Below are 24,518 nucleotides of genomic sequence, written 5' to 3'. Positions count from 1 at the left end.
TCCAATTTTTATTAAAAGATATGCAAATGTTTACCTTTTTATTGTGCATAGAAATATATTGCTTAATCATCTTGTGTAATGGTATCTGAAGGAAGATTTAAGTAGTAAGAATTTTAGCACAAAAAAAATCTTTATAAAACAAGACAAAAAAGGCAATATGTTGATGACGGTGAGTTATCTGGTTATTGCAGTTTTTTTGCAATAGATCAATTATAGCCATCTTTGTCAAATCCATAGTGCAACATTTAGTCAGGATGGTATCATGTTTACATCATGTGAATATAACACTGACAGGCTCATGGTCAAGTAAAACATTCTTTAGTAAAATAATTAGCAGTCACTCAACCTTGACTCATTTCTCTTATATAGCTGTCATACTTTGCTTTTACTCATACATGCTTAATGATTGAAGACACAACCTCATTCACTCATCTTACTCCTACATGCTTAATGATTGAAGACACAACCTCATTCACTCATCTTACTCCTACATTCTTTATGAAAGACACATCCTCATTCACTCATCTTACTCCTACATTCTTTATGAAAGACACAACCTCATTCACTCATCTTACTCCTACATGCTTTATGATTTAAGACACAACCTCATTCACTCATCTTACTCCTACATTCCTTATGAAAGACACAACCTCATTTACTCATCTAACTTCTACTTTCTTTATGAAAAACACAACCTCATTCACTCATCTTACTCCTACATGCTTTATGATTAAAGACACAACCTCATTCACTCATCTTACTCCTATATTCTTTATGAAATACACAACCTCATTCACTCCTCTTACTCCTACATTCTTTATGAAAGACACAAAATCATTCACTCATCTTACTCCTACATTCTTTATGAAAGACACAACCTCATTCACTCATCTTACTCCTACATTCTTTATGAAAGACACAACCTCATTCACTCATCTTTCTCTTACATTTTTTATAAAAGACACGACCTCATTCACTCATCTTACTCCTACATTCTTTGTAAAAGACATAACATCATTTACTCATCTTTTACTTCTACATTCTTTATGAAAGACACAACCTCATTCACTCATCTTACTCCTACATTCTTTATGAAAGAAATAACATCATTCACTCAAGGCAAGAACTGTACCACAAATAATTATTAACCTTAGCTAATATAGTTTCTCTTAAAGTCCAGATGAAATACAGTATATTCTTGAGGGGCTCATCAAAACTTTTACTTCTTTAATCTGGGATTTTAATAAAATTTCAGAACCATAAGACATTGCTGTTGAAATAATAAAGTTATTGTTTTATAGATTTGATTCTTCCATAAACATCTCCTTGTTTCAAAATGACAGCTAGTACATGGGGATAAGAATGTGAAGATTTGTTGAGAATGACAAAGCAAAGAATTAATTACTTGTGAAAGTTTCAGGTCAAAGGTCACTGGTTCACCTCATTGTCTAATTATCTATACCATCTGTACATGGAATCTCTAGCAATTTGTGTTGTCTATTGTAATTAACACTGTGCTGATGTACAGTTTAGTACTAAGAACAACATTCTGCCAAACCTTATGTCAAGTTAGTCAACCTATAACATAGTAAGCACTGTTCATTCTACCATTCACCAAGTAGGCTGCCAAGATGCAATTAGAGTCAGGACATGTTATAAGGAACCTTGATTGCTAATTATGATAAACAAAACAATTGTAATGAATGTTTTATGAAGATGTTTTAAAATGATAAGAGGTTTCTTCTAAAATGAAGCTTGTCATTAGTAGGTACCGAAGATTTAGTTCATCTGCACAACAAGAATAAAGGACACAGGTGTAGATATATAAAAGAATGTATAGTACATGTATTTAAAAAAATTATTCCCTCATAGACGACAGACTATGTGAGACAATAAGTTAATCTTTAATACTTTTCAGCAACATAAAAATTATCTTGCTAACTTTTCCTCCAAATCTCTGCAATCTCACAAAACATTCTAGATGTACAGGAGTTAACTGCAATTCCACAAAACGCTAAAAGATGTCACCAGACACCCAACACCAGACTCCACCAAAAAAAATAATATAGAGTTGTAGACACAACAAATACAAGGAACAACAGCAGATGCTCCAGATAGCCTGAATAATGGTAAAGATACAAGATGAGGTGGGGTTAAAGACGTTTTACTTGCAAACAAACCTCCAGTAAAGACAGCACATAATTTTGAAAGCATGGTTGAAATCTTGAAACAGGAAGCTATCTAAGTTAGCTACAGCTGTTGGCTGGTTACTAATCACCTAAAAAGTGATATTTATATCTATGGGATTTTATCCAATTCTAAGTAACACTACATACGTTACAAGTCACTTACAGGAAATCTTTATATGATTCCAAGAAACACTTCATAAGTTACAAGTCACTTACAGGAAATCTTTATATGATTCCAAGAAACACTTCATAAGTTACAAGTCACTTACAGGAAATCTTTATATGATTCCAAGAAACACTTCATAAGTTACAAGTCACTTACAGGAAATCTTTATATGATTGCATGAAACACTTCATAAGTTACAAGTCACTTACAGGAAATCTTTATATGATTGCATGAAACACTTCATAAGTTACAAGTCACTTACAGGAAATCTTTATATGATTGCATGAAACACTTCATAAGTTACAAGTCACTTACAGGAAATCTTTATATGATTGCATGAAACACTTCATAAGTTACAAGTCACTTACAGGAAATCTTTATATGATTTCAAGAATCACTTCATAAGTTACAAGTCACTTACAGGAAATCTTTATATGATTCCATGAAACACTTCATAAGTTACAAGTCACTTACAGGAAATCTTTATATGATTCCAAGAAACACTTCATAAGTTACAAGTCACTTACAGGAAATCTTTATATGATTCCAAGAAACACTTCATAAGTTACAAGTCACTTACAGGAAATCTTTATATGATTCCAAGAAACACTTCATAAGTTACAAGTCACTTACAGGAAATCTTTATATGATTCCAAGAAACACTTCATAAGTTACAAGTCACTTACAGGAAATCTTTATATGATTGCATGAAACACTTCATAAGTTACAAGTCACTTACAGGAAATCTTTATATGATTGCATGAAACACTTCATAAGTTACAAGTCACTTACAGGAAATCTTTATATGATTGCATGAAACACTTCATAAGTTACAAGTCACTTACAGGAAATCTTTATATGATTGCATGAAACACTTCATAAGTTACAAGTCACTTACAGGAAATCTTTATATGATTTCAAGAATCACTTCATAAGTTACAAGTCACTTACAGGAAATCTTTATATGATTCCATGAAACACTTCATAAGTTACAAGTCACTTACAGGAAATCTTTATATGATTCTAAGAAACACTTCATAAGTTACAAGTCACTTACAGGAAATCTTTATATGATTGCATGAAACACTTCATAAGTTACAAGTCACTTACAGGAAATCTTTATACGATTCCACAAAATACAACAGAGGGTATATTAGTCACATACAGGAAATAATATTCTAGTACTCAGTGATTAAGGTACGATATAACATGACATAAGTGTTCCCCATACAAACTGAATACCAAAACTATGTATATTGTGCAAGTTAGCCACAAAAAATTTTATAAGACACATTTGAAAAAATTCTGGTACAAAATAATCAAAGTGACTGAATCAATAATATCAAGGAGTTCAATGATTTGAACAAATACATAACCATAGATAGGGACGGACAGTGTCACTGAACTATTTTGTAAATTTCTAGTACAGGGTCAATCAACGTATATCTAAAGTCATCTGTAAATCAAGTAGAAAGTATAAGACAAAACAGATCACATTCAAAAAGTCAATGAAGTGTTCTAATGAGACAGACCAGGTGGTGTATTGTATCTAGTCAAGGTCTGATGTGACAGTTTTAAAAAGAAAATTATAAAAAAACTTGACCAGACTGGACTAATAGGCTTGGCCAATATTAAACAGAAAAAAGTCTATGAGGTGTTCTAATGAGACACACCAGGTGGTATATCATATCTAATCAACATTTGAAGTGGAAGTGGTAACAAGAAAAATATAAAACTTAACAAGACTGGACAAGTAGGCTTAGCCAATATTAAACATCAACAAAGTCAACTAAGTATTTCAGGATCTGGCATCTGTTGCTTGTTTTTTAACATTTGTAAAAATCCAGTTGAAACAACCTTTTCAAAGTATGCTTTTTTGTAATGCACAGAAACTAATTAGAATTGATACCAAATTGTTCTCTCAATTATTAGATCATGAATAGCTATGAGATTTTTTAAAGTCAAAATAAACACCTTTCAAATGGTTGCATCAGGCAAACTTAGAACAAACGTTTACAAAATGGAATGAAATAAATGAGCAATGAAATTAAATACTGATCAACTCTGGTTATGCAATTGCTCCAAATTTTTATTGATGTCTAAAATTTACAGATTTTATTTCCTTCTTTAAAAAAGACAATGTTACGTAATTTTGTAATTAGTATAACATGTTTACAGAATGTATTCGTCCCAGGTTTATAGGCACCAAGCCAGTGATACTGCAGAAATATGTACAGCTTCAAGATAGTCTTTAACAGGAATGCGTTCAGCTCCTCAACCATCCTTGACTCTGCATCTTAATCACCTTCTCTTATCAGAGAAACTCCCCCATCATAAGAAATGTTACCTGCCAGGTAAAACTAATTTTTCTGGACATATTTCATGTTATATCTGTGTTGATCAATCTATCTATCACTGTTGCATTTGATTCTTGCTAGAAAATGTGAGGATAATATATTTATTTAGCCAGGAAGGGCATGCCTAACAACAAGGTATCTACACAATCTTGGTCAGAAACAAAAGTAACAAGATGATAAGATCGACAGATGACCATGTCCATTAACAACAGCAAGTAATTAACTTGTCAACCACAATAGGAAGACTTCTATGAAGCAAATTGTAGCATAAAGATAAAAATCTTGAAAAGCAACACTATTAAATTTGTTGCAGATTTTGAAATTAAATACAGCGCCCACTGATTCAATGAAATTTTAAAATCTTGAGTGATTGAACATTATGAAATCTGTAGACTTTTTCTGTAAGTCAAGGTCATACTTTTAAAAAAACTCTTGCTTTAATAACTATTTAAGAAACATTCATTTCAATGCCATGCTAGAATTAATTTGATTCTAATAGAAAAATGTAGAAATTGTACTTTGAAGTAGACCTATAAGACACATTTAAAAAGCAACCATATTGATTTGATGAAGCCAAAACATTACAGAAATCCAATCGCTAATATAAGCAAGCAACACCAACAAAAATCCATTGTGATCTCGGGCATTGTTTAAAAGATAACTGACTTAGCAATTTTAATTGTAACGTCACACACCTGCACCCCATGTTCTATTGGAATTAGAACATGGCTTTGTTAACAAACGAAAGATGAACATTATATTAGAATCAGTTATAAGTACATAAAAAAAAACCAAACAATATACATAAACTATTAGTCCTTAAATTTAACATTACTCACTCCTACTACTTGGTTTTATCAAATATATATGTAAAACATGTCCTTGTGTAGACAAACAACAGATGTTGCCGATATCTTACATGTACAGTACATGGTTTATTCATAAAGATATTGCTATGCAACTGTTGCACTGTTTCTTCACAAAGTACAATTGCATTGAAATATTTAGTATAAGTATTACTTTGAAATGTCAATCTTCATTGTTGAAATGGTATATAATGACCTTGATGTCAATCATGCCAGAATACTCAAAGAAAATCAAGAATAGATTGCTAATATCTATTTTAGTCTTCCCACACTGCTTATAAAGATGTGGTATAATTGGCAATGAGACAACTCTCCACCAGAGACCAAATAACATAGAAGTTAACAACTATAGCTCACCATACTTTTAGTATTTTTAAACAAGCTTCTGAAAAAAAATTACTTTATAGTTTTCACAGTAAAAATATAAAACTAGTTATATTAACATGTTGATCAATATGACTTAGATCTATTTATTTTTCATGTAACTATATTATATACTATAAACCAAGGGCTTTATTACTGTCTAATTGTATTGCGATTATGTATTTAAATTCTATGTATCTATGCTAATCATGTTCTTTTTCCTTATGCACGTATTCTCTATATGCCCCTTGTGGGCCCTTAATTGGTAATAAAATGTGTTCTTGTTCTTTTAATACATACTACATGTATATGGTGACAAACTCTTTCTATCCACCAAATAACGAAAACATGGTACATTAATTACATTTTCAAGATATCTAGTTTAAGTCATGTTTAATAGCAGCGAAACTTATGTTTCATTGTTTGGGCACACTATAATGTGATGTTCAGACACTTTTAAAATTTTAAAATGTTACACATCCATAATGGTGAAAAATATTTCGTCCTCAATTAAAGAATGAAATTCATTTACCTTGATCAAATCATAGGAAGAAAATAAACAATTTCCAAATTATAAAGCATGTCATTAAGACTCCCACAAACACAGGGTCACCTCTACAGAAAAGTCTAGATCACACAGTCCCTGCTGGGGACATTATCCATTTGACCCACACTATACAGGTGAAATTCTTTTGATCTTTACCTGTCCTATGACAAAGCATCTACCTGTGGTCAATTTTGACTAATTAAAGTATATTTACCTACTGTGCCAGATGTTGCTGAGAGAAACTATTTATTACACCTCAACCTAGATATTTCACCTGTGACATTTTTGTTTCTCAAATACTGAACAGGTCAATAAAATTGAAATTTAAATATCTGGTTGGTCAATGATCTTCACTTTATAGGTGGAAGACTATTTTAGAGACCTATTATTTTACAATGTAAATACTGAGTGTATATTAAGTTTATTTTTCATAGCTTGAGAATGTTGAAAGCCAAATACTTCAAAACTGTATAGCCATGAAAACCATCAGATTGTAAGATTAAAAACCAACGTAAGCAAGTACCAGAATACAAAGATTTTTCATGTAAGACAAGTTTTATCATAATTTTATTTATTACCAAGCAGGCTGTTAAGATTATTGCATAAAAGTAAAGTTACATCACACTTAGTCATAAAATATACATCACAAAAGCATGTTCCATGGTATATCAGCATTTTATTTCTGCATCAAAAGATGATGACAAGATACTCAGCAGAAGAAACATTTGGATGGTAGTTATCAACAAGCTTTGAATCTGAAGTTTTGAATGTGTTATATAATAGACAACTATGTCAGAAATGGCTGCAATGGCATCAGACAACACCTGGGACTATCATACTAACTTATAACAGTCCCAGACAACACATACAAACAAATTCTAAAGATCTATGCAACTTTTGGTGGAGGGGAACTGGACTTTTCACACTCTGTATTGTAATTTGTTCCTCAAATTCAGAACATCAATAGAAATATTTAATTTTGTCTCCTGAATTGATAAAGAACCATTTATGTGTTTCCCTCGGTTTTGGTTTGTGACCCGGATTTGTTTCAGTTAAATGATTTTTGACTATTGAACAGCTGTATACTACTGTTTATTAGGAGTTTGTTCTAATATAATAAATTCAGGCACCTACACAACGAGATATTCTTTAAAAAATTGAAACGTTTTCTTACAAATCCTGACAATGCATTCTATTGTAAGGCATGCACATTTCATTTAACAATCACAGCATGAAGAATTTCATGATATAAATCCTTTAATTAGAATCCAAGTCCTATTTGTATTATCGAACAAGAATGGTAGGCTTCCATTAGAGAACTTCCCCTCGAGACAGGTTTTGTGCAAATAGAAGTTATATATATGTCTTACGGGAAATGTTTCTTATTGATTGAGTGAATCTTTAAACATCTATGTTTTGTTACTCCAAATAGACCATTAAATTACATATACATGTATAGCCTGTCTTTGTTAGTAGTAAAGTAAAAAAAGAAATCTATGTCTCACCTGTTGAATTAAATTCAAAACAGCAACAAAATCCTTTTATAATAATAACATGGTGCAAATGAATTGAACATCAAAGACAAAAACAACAGGTAAAATCCAGGTGTAATGTAACTTTGATCTTACCTTTGTTACTTTGTCGGATGAATCACATATGAACATGCATTTTGACTACAACTCCCTCTATTGGCCCAGGTAAATGACGACCTTAACATTCGACACAGTTCAGTACTAGATAGGGACGATACTTAAGTCTTACGGTGACCGACCAAGATATAATCATAAATTCTTATAAGATAAATGATAATAAAATGGTAAATAAAACCCCGCCTACTGAGGGATTAAGATTTAAGTGAATAAAGCTACGGCTTTATTTTAATAGTATAAACAGTATTCACTACAAGGGATAAAATTTACCTTAACCAGATATGAACCTTATGTGTCCGCCATATAACTAAATTTATGCAACCTCATAAATTATAAGTATATAAATTGCCACTGATCTTGAGATGAACCTGCGCCAATTGAGGCCTACAATCTTAGCTTCAGGCCATAAGTTGGTTATTAGAGCGAAAACCCATCTTAAATTTATCAACTGCTAGTGAATTATTTCACATTTGAAGAAAGCTATCAAACGACAGCAATCAGAATGTCAAATCTCATAAGGACTGGAAAAAATGGAAATCATCAAAAGTGAACATTTTTTAAAAATCTAACTGACCTTTATTTCCTTCATAATAAACATAGTGTTGAATTTTCAAAAATTACTAAATTTTTTTTTTAATTTCAAGAAGAGTTTTTCTCAGACTTAAAGAATATACTGTAACTGATAAAGTAGTGAAAGCATAAACTGAACCTAGCTTTTACTTGTCATCACAAATAGGTATAGATAATGATTAAATTTCAAACTTTAAAAGCTCTGACGCTACTACATAGAATGATTTCACATTGAAATAATAGACATATCTCCTAAGTTATTGACAAAATCAAATTAAATTACTATTTCTTCATTGCAAACATTATGTTGTGTCAACAGATTTGTTAAAGCTGTTCCGATTGGTTTAATGCACCAGACTAAAGCATAATAAGACATTTGCAAGTAATCTTTGAAATCAATTCTAATCTTTATAATTCATTTCAAGTACAAAGCTTCAATTTAAAAACATCCATACAGCACAAAAAAAAGCAAAGTAAGGTTTTAAAGGAAATCATGATATATGGACTCATGAATAGGTATTGTCAAAATCAAATCTTGGACTGTGAAGTAAACAATATGTTGCAATTTCAAAGCATTGAAATTTTTTTTTCAAGGATTGAAGCCTTATTAAACATGTATAAAACTTGGAATTTCAAAGCATTGAAATGGTTTTTCTTTTCAAGGATTGAAGTCTTATTATATAAAACTTGGAATTTAAGGATGAACTTAGTTTTAAATTAATCAAAACAGTTCTCTAATTATAACATGGAAAAACATATTTACTTAATCATTAAAAGAAAATCTTGTCAATTCACTATTGTTTAGCTGTAGGTTTTTTTATTTATGTTGCTACTAGTAAAATTATTTTAAATGTAGCTAGTCTAGGAGTGTTTTTTTCTTCATTTAAAAGCCATTCATACAATATGTTCCTCCAGTTTAAATCAAATCTGCATGAGATCTTTTGAGATTACCTTATGAAAACTGTCACTGTCCATTTATAAGTGTCCAATCCTTTATAATAAAAGTTTATGAATTTACAGAAAATTTAAATCAACATAATTTATTTTGGTCCTGTAAACCACAATTATTCATTTTAACAATTACTACATGTACAAGGTATTTAGACTTAAGCTTTACAATCAAAAAGATTAGGATCCTATAAAAATGGTAGTTCAGGTGTAATTATGTAGGTTTATAGTAAATAAATATCAATCCACTTGTTACTTCTCAACCAGAGCTCTTTGACAGAAATTTTATTATTCCAAAAGTTCAATATAGAAACATGAGTTTTACAGCATAAAGAAGCTTTATGTATACAGTGATGTCATGATAACACAAGTGTTAGTCTTTTGCTGGGAAGTCATTTCCTGTTATTTGGCATGATTTTTTCTAAATACCATAGATTCATTATTATTGGTGAATACCAATTTTCATTGATTTCATGAGTATAGGTGAACCTCAAATTTAAATGTTCAATGAAGTACAAACTTTCTAAAATCTTGTGTGCAGACTTTGGCAAAACCATGAAATCAAATATCCACAAAAATACAATTTGTTCTCAATCCATAAAAATTGGTACCCACGATAATAAATGAAACCTCTGTACTCTGTTTCAACTGTCTTTAACTTATCCTTAAGGATGTTTGCTCCTCTTCTTTTTGAATTTCTGCCAGATTTTCGGAATCCTCTGGTTTTATCCATGTATTGCCATTAAAAAAAATTTGCCCACTAACCCCTACTTTTCTTTTCATAATTTTATTACATATAGTTTAAAAAGCCATATTTGAAAATCTTATAAAATCCTTGTTATTTTTTCATAGTTTTTGAAACAAAAAAGCGGCCAATGTTAAAAGTATAAAAAATCTAGAGAGAATCATTTCCCGCCAAATTTTCAATGGCTTTTATCTCGAAAACAAGCACACGGACCCTTCATTTTTTTCTGCTTTTTTAGTTCCTTTATTTATATACTATCATTTGATAACAGTCTTTTAAAAAGCTTGTTATTTTGAAACAGAGTAGCGAACATCCTTAAGACATGAAAGAGGAGACCTTACCTCCTCATGAATGCATTATATAATGCCTATAATGGTTTACTTTACAAATTGTGACTTGGATGGAGAGTTGTCTCATTGGCACTCATACCACATCTTCTTATATCTAACTTTATAAAGATGACAACAATAGTCTCAACAAACAGTCAATACCTAAGTCAGCATTTTTCTAAGACATCAATAATACACTGTTGGTATGAAATATATAATATACAACAACATTGATTAACTTGTATAAACATAGAAAATATATAATAAATACAGATTTCAAATAGATTTTACGAGAAACACATTCAAATGTCAACTAAGATGAACTTAAAATGATGTCAAAAGCTCTTACACTAAAGGAAGTCATGGTACAGAAAGTCTCTTAAATTGGAAATGTTTCAAAAACAATGTTGAAAGCTTTTGGCTATTAAAGACCATGTTACAAGGGAAAAGTGATTATTTCTGAACTAAATCCAATATCTTCATAGCTAATAAAATTTCTTATCAAAGTTTTTTTGTCGCTTTTCCAATGATTGATGCACTTAATTTGCATATCTGCATACAGAGCAGTTTATTGATTAATAGTTTAATCTAATTATGCATGGCTGCAAAAGACACCCAGTAGAACAATAGCTGCAGGAACTGACAATCAATCATTAAAACTTTTTCTTTCTATCAAACTATAATTATTTCAAAAACTGTTTTTTACTATCAGTTTCAGGAACTACATGCCTGGTTGCCCTGTTATGTATGGTTTATAGGTAAAGGTTGTACATGGAATTACAAAAGTCTAAATCATTATAACATGTTTGGTCAGTAACAATGCACATTAACTGTAAGGCAGAGCACAATCAGGTACTGTACATTCAAAGAAATGGCTTTGACAATAGACGTATTTCAAAACACATCTGGGCATTTAGCAGAAGTTGCTCCAAATAACCCAAAGATTTTGCTCCGAATAACCTGACATCTTGCAGTAAACACCTTTTTAATTATGAAATTATTTTTTTTTTATTTGCAGGTGCAAAATTTTGCTGGAACTTGTGTCATTTTCAGTAATGGAAAGCAAATTGACATATAATACGTCTATACAAAATCGTAACACATCTATGTCACTTACTATTCTTACTGAAGGAATGCCGATTTTGAATCAAGAATTGTTCTATGTTTACATGTTTGTCAGACTATCTAACAAAATATTTTAGACTTTTCAAAATCCCCAAACAGAATGTAAATATGTTGTACATGTTCTATGACAAGTGAATTTCTCTATTGTGTCTACAAGGGTTATAGTGAACAGATGGGTTGATATGTAGGCCTCAGCTCTGTTGCAAAGAAATCATACAATAAACATATATACAAAACATGATACTTGCTAAGGAATCGTACAATGTCACATATCTAAAGCGACCTTATCGAAAAATCTATAGACAATAAATATGTATGAAAATAAAATCCATGTCCTAACATTAGCTGTCAAAGGCAATATAAAGCTACAGAAGATATTATTGACAAACCATATGGAGCTGATAACTGACCACAATAAACTATACAATAAATATAATCAACATAGCCAAGAGGGTAGATAACGAGAAAATCTTCCACAAAATATGCAAACTCTCCAGAATCTTGTACTCCAAGTTTAATGGATAGAAAAGATCCATTACGGAAATGAATTAAGGCTAATGTTGTAAGGCAGCAGGATCAATATCATGGTCATGTTTACAATTTGTCAAAATGACTTCAAAACTGTCTAAACAGACATGTCAGATATTGGTTTGGCTACATAAAGCAAGAATAACTTGACTCTGAGGAAGAGAAAATTAAAATTCAACAAACATGAACTACATGTAATTTGTGATAAATCATGATAGAGATGGAAATTTCATGAAAAGTTTCTTCATTCCTAATGTTAGAAGACTAAAATAAATTACATCTCTCATTGCTGTCTGCTTACATTGAAATGGCAATTCTTTCCATCTATATCAAATAAAACAGGGTGCAAAATTTTGCCTTTGGACAGACAGTAACATCTAGTATATATGTCTTTGGAACAGGCCACCTTCTTAATCCTCAGAGCAATTGTTGTAAGTTTATTTTCTTTGTGGCACCTACTAACATAAGGGAGGAGGGGGCATCTAGTGCAGCCAGAAACAGATTAAAGTTTCACAGCTTTTTTATCTGGCATTTAAACTTCAATCAGATCTCAAGGGAAATTGATATAAATCACACAATTAGAATAAAATCACATCTTTAAAGTACAATATATATAAAATGCTAAAAGTCATAAATTGATTGTACATGACTAATATAGAACAACTTCTAACAACAGCAGTTTTAATTTCAAGGACACTGAAGTATATCAACTGTGGGATCATAATGTAAAACATCTCTATTAGGCTTCATTACCATAAATCATTAACAGAGTTATTATGTCCAACTGGAAATCTAAATTAATAGGACTGAACATGTGGCAGGATTATACTAACATATCCCATTGACGTCCATTAGGTTTTATTCAATCTTTGCAACAATAGATTGGTTAATTACTGTAGGAGATATGTGTGTGTGTGCATTGTCTGTTAGAAATAGATAGAATGTCATTGAAAACAAGAATTATTGAAATAACAAAATTATGACCTCTTGCCCATATTAACTTTTTAAATAAATATGACAATATTTATACAATAAAAGATGTACTATTCCAGCAGTGCTGTTTTTGCAGTTTCAGGATTCAATTTAACCAAGAAAACTAAAATCAATTAAATAATGAATTACTGTTCCTGAGCACTATGTTCACAGTCCTGCTGTGGTCTTCGGTTGGGCCTGTGTTGCTCAATCTTCAGTTCATGTGTAGTATTTAGTGGACTATTGTTTGTCTGTTTTCATAGACTATTGGTTTTTGGCTGCCCCTTTTGTCAACAGAATTTTATAACTGATTTGAATTCTATTAACCACAAATAAAAACATATATCTATGAAAAAAGTACTGTATGGAGCAAGCTGAGAAAATTTAAAAATCACAATAAAAGTGCTTGTATGTTATCTTTATAGCACCACTGATTTTATCCCAGGATCCTCACTGAATATCTTACTTAGGTTCTTCCTTCAGGTGGCTAGATGATATCTAACAATGTACTATTATTTATATGTAGGTCAAGATAATAGGTTACATACATTTTAATCCAACAAATAGGCATTGTGCAAATTTTAACAAACATAATCTACAGCACAAGTAAACCCTTGTAGTTAAATTACTAAATAAATAGGCAATATAAAACCTAAAAAAACATGAATGTGATGTCCAAGTGTAAAAATATTGATGTCCCATCAGAATTTGTGATTGCCTTGCTTTTATCCCATGATATATCTGTCAAATTCACTCATATCAAGTAAGGGACATCAAATAGCCACCACAGTGTGAAAAATCAAACATGGATTAACTTTCCCTCAAAGGAAATATCAATAGCTGGTGTCAGGATCTATTGTAGCATGATTAATGGCCTTATTTTCCACCAATAAAAGACCCATTAAAAAGACAATGCTTCCTGCTCAGTAGCCATTTAAACCTAGGTGTCCTAACTGGTTAGACTGTGGTTTTAAAGTACAATGTTGTAAAGTAGCATTTTTCATTATTGTTGAGGCTAATGCATCTTTGTGACACCCAAAAACTTCAAAGTGTATTTAATCTTGTTGATTTCATAAATATATAAATTAAAACCACATGAAAATACTGAATTATTGCAATAGGCAACTAGAGGCTCTCAAGAGCCTGTGTCGCTCACCTGATTCTACTTTGGTTTTGGAAATCATGTAAAAATAGATTAAAATCATAACAGATACCCTAATAATGAGTGAGGCCAAATTTGGTTTAATATTGGTCCTGTAATTTAATAAAAAATCCTGGTGGCCATCTTGAACAGTAAATCGGCAACAAAGTAGCAACACTTAATCAGCACCTCACAAGAAACATTTATGCCATGTTTTGGTTTCATTCCATTCAGTGCACCTCTAGAAGAAGTATTTGTATGTATTTCCCATAGGGTCTTATGTTAAAGGAAGTCCCCCTATTGGCGGCCATCATGGATGAAGGATCAGCTTCAAAGTAACAAAACTTAGTCAGCACCTCATAAGGAACATTCATGCCATGTTTGGTTTCAATCCATTCAGTATGTGGTTCTCTAAAAGAAGACATTTGTATGTATCATCCATAGGGTCCTTTGTTAAACATTGTCCCCATCTGGCAGCCATCATGGATAAAGGATCAGCTTCAAAGTAACAACACTTGGTCAGCACCTCAAAAGGAACATGCATGCCATGTTTGGTTTCATTCCATTCAATGGTTCTCTAAAAGAAAACATTTGTACGTATTTCTCATAGGGTCCTATGTTAAACTAAGTCCTCCGCTGGCGGCCATCTTAGATTATGGATCGGCTTCATAGTAACAACACTTGGTCAGCACCTCATAAGGAACATTCATGCCATGTTTGGTTTCATTGCATTCAGTGGTTCTCTAAAAGAAGACATTTGTATGTATTTCCCATAGGGTCCTATGTTAAACTAAGTCCCCCGCTGGCTGCCATCTTGGATGATGGATCAGCTTCAAAGTAACAACACTTGGTCAGCACCTCATAAGGAACATTCATGCCATGTTTGGTTTCATTGCATTCAGTGGTTCTCTAAAAGAAGACATTTGTATGTATTTCCTATAGGGTCCTATGTTAAACTAAGTCTCCCGCTGGCTGCCATCTTGGATGATGGATCAGCTTCAAAGTAACAACACTTGGTCAGCACCTCATAAGGAACATTCATGCCATGTTTGGTTTCATTGCATTCAGTGGTTCTCTAAAAGAAGACATTTGTATGTATTTCCCATAGGGTCCTATGTTAAACTAAGTCCCTCTCTGGCGGCCATCTTGGATGATGGATCGGCTTAAAAGTAACAACACTTAGTCAAGACCTCATAAGGAACATTCATGCCATGTTTGGTTTCATTGCATTCAGTGGTTCTCTAAAAGAAGACATTTGTATGTATTTCCCATAGGGTCCCATGTTAAACTAAGTCCCCCGCTGGCATCCATCTTGGATTATGGATCTGCTTCAAAGTAACAACACTCGGTCAGCACCTCATAAAGAACATTCATACCATGTTTGGTTTCATTCCATTCAGTGGTTCTCTAAAAGAAGACATTTGTATGTATTTCCCATAGGGTCCTATGTTAAACTAAGTCCCCCGCTGGCGGCCATCTTGGATTATGGATCGGCTTCAAAGTAACAACACTCGGTCAGCACCTCATAAGAAACATTCATGCAATGTTTGGTTTCATTCCATTCAGTGGTTCTCTAAAAGAAGACATTTGTATGTATTTCCCATAGGGTCCTATGTTAAACTAAGTCCCCTGCTGGCGGCCATCTTGGATTATGGATCGGCTTCAAAGTAACAACACTCAGTCAGCACCTCATAAGGAACATTCATACCATGTTTGGTTTCATTCCATTCAGTGGTTCTCTAAAAGAAGACATTTGTATGTATTTCCCATAGGGTCCTATGTTAAACTAAGTCCCCCGCTGGCTGCCATCTTGGATGATGGATCAGCTTCAAAGTAACAACACTCGGTCAGCACCTCATAAGGAACATTCATACCATGTTTGGTTTCATTCCGTTCAGTGGTTCTATAAAAGAAGACATTTGTATGTATTTCCCATAGGGTCCTATGTTAAACTAAGTCCCTCACTGGTGGCCATTTTGGATGATGGAACAGCTACAAAGTAACAACACTTGGTCAGCACCTTGTAAGGAACATTCATGCTATGTTTTGTTACATTCCATTCAGTGGTTCTCTAAAAGAAGTCATTTGTATGCATTTCCCATAGGGTCCTATGTTAAACTAAGTCCCCTGCTGGCGGCCATCTTGGATGATGGATCGGCTACAAAGTAACAACACTTGGTCAGCACCTCCTAATGAACATTCATGCTATGTTTTGTTTCATTCCATTCAGTGGTTCTCTAAAAGAAGTCATTTGTATGCATTTCCCATAGGGTCCTATGTTAAACTAAGTCCTCCGCTGGCGGCCATTTTGGATGATGGAACAGCTACAAAGTAACAACACTTGGTCAGCACCTTGTAAGGAATATTCATGCTATGTTTTGTTACTTTCCATTCAGTGGTTCTCTAAAAGAAGTCATTTGTATGCATTTCCCATAGGGTCCTATGTTAAACTAAGTCCCCCGCTGGCGGCCATCTTGGATGATGGATCGGCTACAAAGTAACAAAACTTGGTCAGCACCTCATAAGGAACATTCATGCCATGTTTGGTTTCATTCCATTCAGTGGTTCTCTAGAAGAAGTTCAAAATGTAAAAAGTTAACGCCGACGACGGACGACAGATGCCAAGTGATGAGAAAAGCTCACTTGGCCCTTCGGGCCAGGTGAGCTAAAAAAAGGAATCCCACTGTAATATGAGGAGCAAAAGAATCAAAATTCATCAAATGAATTAAAATTGTATTTACAAAAGTAAAAGTAATTAAAAAAAAACAATGCAGAGACCAGCAATAATTTAAACGTTGGCTCCCATCTCTGTACAGCAGTTATATTTGGACTATAACTAGACACTGTTGAGTGAAACCAGGTCCAACTGATTTTTACAGTTTGTTATTATTTTGTGCTATTACACCACTGTCCCAGGTTAGGGCAGGGATGAGCCGCTCACAAACATTTTCAACATCATCACCTTCTATAAATGCCTGTTCCAAGTAAGAAGCTTGTAATTCAGTTGTTTTTGTTGGTAGCTGTCCGTCATATTTGTTTTTTGTTAATTGTTTTGTCATAATTCAGGCCATTGTTTTTCTCGTTTGAATTATTTCACATTTTGTCATGTCGGGTTCTTTAATAGTTGACTTCATGATATGCATGGGTTTTGCTCATTGTTGAAGGTCAAACATGGACCTTTAGTTGCTTACATTCACATCATTTGGTGTCTGGTGGACAGTCGTCTCCTTGGCAATCATACCACAACTAATTATTTTTATACTGGCAAGCTTCAGCTTGTCTTATGTGAACTACATTTTTGGAGAAAAAAAATGTCTAAAATGCTTTTACACTTATTTTTAAAAATGGGTGTTCTACAATTTTTTTGTTTCATTAAAATACAGACAGTTAGTGCATGGAGAGGCCTGAGTTAGTTGTAAGTACCAGTATACATAATATACCATCCAATGTTTGAATTGAACAAGAAACAATAATTCAAGTAGCCTCATTTTCAGAAGTCCATAAATATCAATTACACAATACAATATACTGTTATAGCTCCAAGCCAAAGTATCAGGACATCCTTTATGACTTGAAAACTGGCCATTTTATGTCATTTGTTCACATAATCGGACATAAAACACACTCTATAACATTTTATTGTGTAATGCTGCCAGGTTAATTGATATTAATTACAGGTACACAGGTAATAATTAACAGTTAACATAATAATGGCTGTTGATTTACTGTACTAGGGTCAACTCCCACCAGAACTATTTCAACCTCTGACAATATCTCCAAGCTACATGTTATTTTGTCATTCATTTTTTAAGTGTCAAAAGTACAGGAAATGTTCATAAGTCTTGTTTTTAAGTAAAATTGAACAACATAATTTCGGATAAGTTGTAAGGCCTCTAAGAGATAGTGTTAGCAAAAAATAATTCAAAGTAAACCAATCATTTCTGTTTTTATGGCACATTAACATTCTCTTTTGGTGACCACAAACATGTTTAACCCTGCCACATTCTGAATGTGCCTGTAATTCAGTGGTTGTCGTTTAATGTGTAATGTTGGTGCCTTTTATAGCTTGCTAAGCAGTATGGGCTTTGCTCATTGTTGAAGGCCATATGGTGACCAATAGTTGTTAACTTCTTTCATTTCATCTCTGATTGAAAGTTTTCTCATTGGAAATCATACCTTATTTTCTTATTTTTATATACTTAATAATATATGTAACAGTTTATATTTTCATTTTATTGTGCATTTATGTTATAAAATAATAGTGCAATGTTTGTTAATGTCATGGGCCTTCTAGATTTGCCGATTTTGATTTGATTGCCCCCTTTCTAAACATCTTTGACTGTATATTCTTTTTCTCTGGATGTTCCTGATACAATATAACCAGGAACAAAATCATACTAACTGTCATGACTGTTCAGCTGTTTTTACTATATTCTACTCTATATTGCACCATTATAAGTACAAACATACCTGATTTCTCTGACTTCTCCTGCTGTATTCTTCTGGAAGAACTTTTCCACATCAGTTTTCCTGTTAAGAGAAATTAATAATTTTAACAAAACTTATCCTAACATCATAGAAAAATTCTATATAGCTGATCTATATCACATGATTCCATGAAGAAAGTATACACCAGTATCTCTAACAAATGTAACGAAAACATGAACAAAACATGAACAAAGCGAAACTAAAAGTTTTAAAGCATAACTTCCGTCTCATTTATATTATCTAATCCTCTTCTACCTCCGGCAGTAATATATGACTAACTTTGTGTGAATTGTCATGCAAATATTGCTATATTTCACCTGAAGAATTATAAGCATGATTAATTTACAAAATCCAGAATTACAAAGGCCTCTGACTAAGGAACTGTAGGCAAAATAAAATGAAACAGGTTTAGATATGGCAGCAAACGTCCAAATGACAATGATTCAAATTTTATTTACAATGTTGCATCATCACAACGGTAATTAACTGCTGTACAGCAACAGAATGCAGATGACATAACAATTGTCTAGTACTGAACACTGGAGAACAGCCAGGGCAGAAGACTATCGTCAAGGATACCAATATGAAGCTTTAATAATTGCTTCATTTACACTTCTGTAAAGTAAGTAATAATCAAAACAGACTGTAAAACTGAGTGGGAAGAAAAATCAACACTGTAAAGATGCATAATGTTATACTGTCTGTTAACTCTTTTTAATTGATAAACTATAGAATGATGGGATACAGGGGGGATTTCTAGTAAACCTCATTTTTATAAGCTATATTTGAGAGAAACAGCATCATCAAAAACCATTGGTTAAGTGATGTGGACTATCCACTAAAGAGCCTTACTTTAAGTATTATGATTCATCTGAGATTTACATATAGCTTGGGACATAGAAAAATATCATTTCTGGCTTATCCATTCTATCAGAATTTAATTCATTGTGGGTAATATTTTCAAAAGCGTACACCAAATTATTGTGATTGATTAAAAACGTCCTAAACAATATAAATTCAGCCAATGGCGCAATGTTATTTTCATTTTGAGGTACGAACGATGAAATAGAAATTAAGATTCTGAAACGGCGAATTTTAATGAATATAAGACATACTATCATTTAAATTTTTCTGGTTGAACATTTCAATTTATCAGTATTTAAATCCTGAAGATACATGTAATATTTGTCACTGGAAATAAGACAAAAAAAACCAATCTGTTTATGGAATCCCCAGTTATCAGTATCCTACTGTACTGATCAATTGAAAGAAGCCTGTACTCTTATGATAGATATAAACAATTTGTCTCGTACATTCAGGATTATTTCATCGTAAATGAGATTTTATTTGTATACAATATCATAGACAATGTAAAATTCTCTCAAATTTCAAAATCAGTGATATTCAAATATTCATTTAACATTTTTCCCTTCATGGTTCTTTTAAATATCGACAATTTAGTAAAAATTATATGCATTATTAATCAGACTTGGAGATGAGACAGCTGACACAAAGAAATCTTTATCTGAAAATTCACTGTTGCAGATCAGTACACAACATTAAAATATGAATCATAAACCATGAACACTGAACAAAGAGAATTTATAAAGCTACTGCTATTCATGGCAAATAAGACACCAATAAAGAAACACACAGTTTTCTCTTTGTAGTTGATCATTTTACATAAAGAGAACTGAGTCAAGTAGGTCATGGTTTAAAGAAGTTCCAATTTAGGAAGACCAGCTCATATTGACTATATTCAACACATGCACATGTACAGAGTACATTTTCTTTTATTTAGAAAATTTTGTATTCTCATAAACATATCTGAAAGATTTGGATAAACAGGTAAAAGATAAACTAATTCCTTTTGGGGTAATTTTGAAACAATTCACAATGTTCCCTCTGTTATACTTGCTGTCAATAATCTACATGTAACATGCAGACAAATGGATAAACTTTTAACACAATTTATTCTAACAAAACAACTTGTTTACTCTAAATTCTAAATGCTGTAAGTTAATCTGATTATTTGATATCTTTTCTAAGTTGACTTCAGATGGATTTGGCTGTTCTCTTTAGGTTTGTTTTGGTCATGTAGCGCCTCAAATATTTATACATCTTGAACATCAATTTTCTGGGTTTGATTGTTCCTAATGAAGGTAAATCCATAAAAGCACTTTGGGTGTCCAAAATTTACAAAGTGTTATTTCCAATCAATTGATACAGATTTCAGTGAATATGACACCTGTTTCAGGTACACCCAAAAGCAAGGTTAGGTAGTAATAAAATAAACAATTGTAAGCATCAAAACCAAACAAAGGCTTAATAGAACAGACAAAATATGATCTAAGGCCTATATAACTCATCATAGATTCGGGCTTATAATTTTGTATGCCAGATGTACATTTTCACAGTGTTTTATCTACAAAATACTCATCAGTGATGCTCCAATCAAAAAAGTACGAAGAGCATTGAGGACCCCAAAAATTTGAAAAATCTGAAAAGTTTTGCCAAACACAGCTAAGGTTATCTATTCTTTGGGTAGAAAATCTTTGGTATTTTAGCCAGAGGGAGTTGCATCCTTAGTTTTTGTACATGTACATAACTAGAGATTAAGAAAAGCCTGTATCAGTCACGGAATCAGTATGATTGCCAATGAGGCAACATGTAATTTGAGTTAATTGAAATATGGTTTCTGGATGAATTTTCTATTGTTTTCAATGCTATTTTTTTTTTATCCTTGAACCTGTAAGTGTTCTGTGCTTACGGACTGAGTTACCGTACATTTTTTATAACAGAAAGGTATGGACAGCATTTTGGTGCCATGATTGATTGATTATTGGTGTTTAACAACACTTTCAGCACACTTGGCTATGTCATGGCGTCCAGTTTATATCTGTGGAGGAAGCCGGAGAACCCAGAGAGCCACAGACAGTCAGTAGGCAACCTGGCAATATAGAGCACTGAATAACATTTTGATTTCATGGGTATAAAAACAATATTGTTGAAAATCTTTTGGTTTCATAAATGAATTCAATTTCAACTAGGTTTCATTGACTTTCAGATTTTTAACTTATGAGATAAACAAATAGACAATAGACAATAACCAAATCTCTTAGCACTGGACACTGCACATGTTACAAATTATCTTAAACACAGAAAATACAAGTTTTGTTTCCAATGCAACTTCACAGAGCTCTGCCCTTTGTGCCGACTTCACTTGGTATTCCTGGAATATTAAAAAAAGCTCAACAGAGATTTTTTCCCAAAAATTGCATATGAAATCTTTAGGTGACCAAGAGTGTGACAGACAAAACCCCAAATCCCTTAAATTTGTTATTGATCATTGACTGGTGTCCTTGATGGACTAAATCCCCATCCTTATATAAAATCAGTAATTAGAATGATAAAAGTATGACAAAAAATGTATAACCCCTTGCTACACAGCCTTTTATCTAAAAGTACAAACCATCAGGGTATAATAACATTACAAGCTGTTTGTTATTATTGTTTTCTTCTGAAACAAAAGTCCCATTAAAGTACCTTTGATGAGAGTTCATTCAAATCATAAATGCTGATATCATTCAATCAATATGTTTGAACCATTATTTACAGAATAAATCATATCCTCTATGTATTTAACAAATGTGTCTTTGAATCAATCCTTTTCTTTATAGTTATGAAAATCAATCATTGTATCATATATATTTATTCCTCTATTTCAATTGAATGCTAAAATTAATAATAATAAATCATTGGTTTTTATATCTATGTATCTCAAAATGGGCTCTTTATTATATAAATTATGCATTGAAATAATAGCATTGCTATAAAAAATCAATTTTAATATTCAGACCTTTAAATGGACACCCAAGAATGAATTAATGCTGATTGCAAAGTTAAACCATAGCTATGTACAGAAAGGTAAACAAAAGAAATATTGAAAAGCAATTAATTTCTTTGTGAATCGTATCGATTACCAATCTTAAGTTATAGCTAAATTAATTTATTATTAATAATGGTATAATTAAATGGCTAAATGACCAAGTGGCAAACTGTTACATGTGTTATAAAGAGAATAGTCAGCTTGAAATATCGACTTGGAACTGATATCAATAATGTTCAACAAAAGTCTTATAGATATTATCAACTAAGTCACTCTGACTCACATGACTTCAAAGGTATGCTCCGGAAATCATCATTTCAAGAACCTCTTGGCTATAAGTTCTTGTCACTTCAAACCTTGACAAATAAATCAACACTGTGTTGTTCAATTAGATAAATTTAAACTTAAAAGCAATTTTTCATATATCGAGTATCAGTGTACTTTGGAATGTATCATAAATGTCTTCAAAAGGTAAACTTTGTACTTTGTGGTATTACAGGTAAGTTTAAAAGATTCCAGATCCTTTTCTCTAAAAGTCTTCAGTCTTGACATATCCATTTATCTTAACAATGTCAAACCTACATAAATCCCCTAAAATAATCACCAAGTATGGATTTTCAAGAAGAACAAGAATGTGTCCATAGAACATCATGCCTAATTTACACTACAGTGTAACACATTTCCATGTTCATTGAACCAAAAAATCTAGGTCAAAACACTATCTTATATTTTTCAAAAAGTTCACAAAATGACATGCAACTAAGTTTCAAGTTGGTGTGACCACTGACATCTTCATGTAAACTACCTGAAAACAAATATTTAACCTGATATTGGATCAGAAAACACATCATTGAGATGGGGGCCATCTCTGTGGGCCCCGCTGTGAATAATGTGTGGTAAAAAATGTGTATCTTTATCATTGGACATGGGGTTGTCAACTGAAACCAAAGTTTTTGACCTTGACCTTTGACCTAAGAAGTTGTACATATATTATGACACACCCTCTGGTGTTGGTTTATATACATATCAAGTATAAACTTTGAAATCATAACGGTTCTCAAGATATAGAGCGGACACGATCTTTACCATAGGACATGGGGTTGTCAACTAAAACCAAAGTTTTTGACCTTGACCTTTGACCTAGGAAGTTGAACATACATTAAGACACATCCTCTCGTGTTGGTTAATATACATATCAAGTATAAACTTTGAAATCATAACGGTTCTCAAGATATAGAGCGCACAAGATCTTTACCATAGGACATGGGGTTGTCAACTAAAACCAAAGTTTTTGACCTTGACCTTTGACCTATGAAGTTGAACATACATTATGACACACCCTCTGGTGTTGGTTAATATACATGTCAAGTATAAACTTTGAAATCATAACGGTTCTCTAGATATAGAGCAGACACAATTTCTTAAGGACATATGGACGGACGGACGGACAGACGGACAGACTGATCACTATATGGCGTCCGCCATTCGGCGGGGCCCTAATAATACTCCCTACTATCAGGTTATAAAAAGGGATACATAGTGAAAGTATATGAGAAAAAATTCCCAAAATATATGGGCAATGCCCAGCAATTTATCAATGGAACAGTGCTTTTATTGATCCTCCTCTTAAAATACTCAAACACAAC

The 24,518-nt window shown here is 32.4% G+C and overlaps 1 protein-coding gene across 5 annotated transcripts in view; it reads right to left on the bottom strand.

The window, feature by feature from the left end:
- Nucleotides 1-24,518, bottom strand: part of LOC127739261 (dystroglycan 1-like) — a 70,217-nt gene that overhangs the window by 27,294 nt on the left and 18,405 nt on the right. For 2 of the 5 annotated variants that reach the window (XM_052250918.1, XM_052250908.1), the window contains exon 2: nt 18,966-19,025. The gene's annotated coding sequence lies outside the window, so the exon portion shown is untranslated. Of the gene's footprint in view, nt 1-7,993; nt 8,201-18,965; nt 19,026-19,300; nt 19,433-24,518 lie in introns of those variants that run through there. The other 3 variants (XM_052250897.1, XM_052250931.1, XM_052250927.1) reach the window with 3 other exon arrangements.

Source organism: Mytilus californianus, unplaced genomic scaffold (assembly GCF_021869535.1).
Source record: "Mytilus californianus isolate M0D057914Y unplaced genomic scaffold, xbMytCali1.0.p SCAF_1, whole genome shotgun sequence".
NCBI classification, from domain to species: Eukaryota; Metazoa; Mollusca; class Bivalvia; order Mytilida; family Mytilidae; genus Mytilus; species Mytilus californianus.
The sequence above is the reverse complement of the archived record's forward strand: the minus strand, read 5'-3'. Positions and strand labels throughout refer to the sequence as shown.